General features: G+C 27.5%; 1 long non-coding RNA gene across 1 annotated transcript; it reads right to left on the bottom strand.

Moving 5' to 3' along the window:
* LOC125852588 (uncharacterized) lies at positions 1-2,847 on the bottom strand. Its single transcript, XR_007445029.1, has 4 exons — positions 2,836-2,847; positions 1,350-1,442; positions 376-467; positions 1-150 (listed from the first exon to the last, which is right to left on the bottom strand). It is a non-coding gene; the product is annotated as an uncharacterized LOC125852588 (long non-coding RNA).

Raw genomic sequence — 2,847 nt, 5'->3', positions numbered from 1 at the left:
CATTCCATACACCATTAAAAGAACAAGTATGGTATTTACATGGTGCATTTAACTTAAGTGTCTTCCACACAATTGCCTTGCATTTTCTCAAACTTGAACCATTTGGTGAAGGTGAAGCTTTATATGCTACTCCCCCATATGTGTAGTAACCTTCAAATAAAATAGTAGATAGTATGGTTAAATTTGTAATGAGATAATTTGAATTTATATAAATATCTATATTTTCCCCCAAAAATTAAGGTCTACGTACACTTATAAGATTTCACTTGGTATGTTGTTGTATTTATGATTTGTTTTAAACAATAAATTTCAAACAAAATAAATCTTAAAACTTTGTGCCTATTCAAACACTGCTATATTTAAATAGTTATGTACCATAAGTGCCCTTCAAAATGCATGGACTAGTAGAGTTTCTTGAAACTTTAAGAATTTCAGCTCGTGATGCTAGTAGACCATAGTTCAAATAACTGCATAAAAAAAATTAATTTTACATATAGTAACGGAATCAGAATCTTAGATTCAATATACAAAGAAGTAAATGTACGAAGAAGTCAAAGGCATTCTACGACATTTAAAAGTAATTATACCTATGAACATAAAGGTAATAATTAGCTCCTATGAGGGATTTTTGTTACACATTTCTCTCCATCTAAATTTATTGGAGCTTTTTCTGAATTTTCCTTTGATAAAGCAAAAGTCATTTGTACTGATCCACCTCCAAGATCTATAGTAACTAATGTATTTTGTTAGCTTTTACCCAAAGTTCTTAATAAATAGTTCAAGCCAACCTGCAATAAAATAAATGTTGTAAAAAAAAAAAAAACAAGCAAACATGTTAAGAATTATATGATTAAAAGTAAATAAAATTGTGTTTTCTTTAAATTAAAAGTTTAAGTTTTTAGATGAGACGGCCTTAAAATTCAATATGGTATTAGAATAGATAGTCGTACAGGTATTGGGATCGAATCTCACTATCATCCGTTACCAAAGAAAAAAATTGATATATATGTGATTGGTCCATGAAAGAAAAACAGGCTCGACGGGAATAGACGTGTTAAAAATGTGATTAAGTGAGTAAAAACATGTCCTCTTTAACAAATTGAACTTTTAGATAAGGTGATTGCATAGTTCAACACAACAAAACAAGGAAGTGAATTATTATTATTTTTATCGCTAAAGTGATCAAAAGGCGGAAAAAGTACTTTTTTTGTGTTTTTCACACGGTGTTTAGTCTTACTTTATAGTTCGACTAATCTAAATTTTCATAATTTATTTTTACTTTAAGAGTAAAAAAACGCTTTGAACTAAAGACAACTTCATATCCCGAGCTCAATGGAGAAAATACTTACCCAAAAATAAGAACCTTCTTGAGTTCCACTAAGGATAGAAACCCATTCATCCTTGTATTCAAATATGCTTTCATTCTTCAGCATATTTCTCACCTTTGAAAAATATTAATTAACATAATAACACAAATAATTACCAAACAATTAATTAAGTTATTAGTGGCATTTATAATTACACTTATAGCCAAAAAAAAGTAATTAGAATTGTACCGATTGCATAATTCTTTCTGCAGCATTGCCTTTTAATATTCTTAAGCCTGCAGTTTCCTGTATTATTAACCATTAAGGTAACAATTTGGTAAGATAAGAATAAAATAATTAGTATTATTAAGACCATTTAGTAAATATTTTATCTTTTAAGTTAATTATTTCTATTTTAATTAAAGTTATTCATTCTTATTTTCCTCAGTGTGTATTTATTCATTGTGAATATATTGTTGTTCTTTAATAACTAAGTATTTTCGGAGTTAATTTCTCAAATGGTCACTCAATTAAATCGCTTGTAACAACAACAACAACATATTCAGTGAAATCCTACAAGTAAGGGTACGGTGTACATAGGTCGGTTTGGTTTGGTTTTTTATTAAAAAAAACCTAAATCAATTATGTCGGTATATTAAATCTAAAAATCAAATCAAACCACATAAAGTCGGTTTTTTCAGTTTCGGCTTTAATCGGTTCTTTTTGGTTTTTTTCGATTTTTAGATTTTTTCAGTTTTTTACAACTATATGGTGTTTGAAAAAGAGATCAAATATATTTTCACTTACATGTGTGATAAGCTAAACTTAAAAAATGTTAAATGAATAGAAATTTTTGAAAAGACGGTAAAATTCACATGAGTACAATTATTTTTTTTTAAATATCAACATTCATTATGTTAAATTAATAAGATTAAAGGCTACATGCAAACTGAATACAAAACAAAATATTTACAAAGTAAATTGTTAACTTTGAATTTGAAAAACTAGAACAATATAATTGTAACTTCGGATCTAAATACAAAATAAAATATTTACAAATTTTACAAGCCTAAATTTGAAATAAAATATATAAACATTGAAAACTATTAACTAACTAAAAATATATTAACAAAGTAGATTATAAATAATTTTTTTTATCTATAAATAAAATAAAATTTTATATATATATTATGTCGCTTTGGTTTGGGTTCGGTTTGACTTTTTTTCTTTTAATATCAAACCAAACCAAGATGGTCGATTTTTTTTTCAACCGCCAAACCAAACCACAAATCATTTTTTTTTTCCGATTTGATTTGATTCGTCGGTTCGGTTTGACTTTACGGTTTGGCTTGTACACCCCTACCTACAAGTGAGGTCTAGGGAGGATAGAATGTACACATATGTTATCACTACCTCGGAGGGATAGAGAGACTATTTCCAAAAAATCCTCGGCTCAAGTACAACAAATTAAAATCGCTTATAACAATCGATTAAGTTATAATGATAGTGTAAAAATTACAATACTAACCCCAAGTTCCAC

The sequence above is a fragment of the Solanum stenotomum genome, unplaced genomic scaffold (assembly GCF_019186545.1).
Source record: "Solanum stenotomum isolate F172 unplaced genomic scaffold, ASM1918654v1 scaffold37307, whole genome shotgun sequence".
Lineage (NCBI taxonomy): Eukaryota > Viridiplantae > Streptophyta > Magnoliopsida > Solanales > Solanaceae > Solanum > Solanum stenotomum.
Note: the sequence above shows the minus strand (reverse complement) of the source record. Positions and strands in the feature narration are given on the sequence as shown.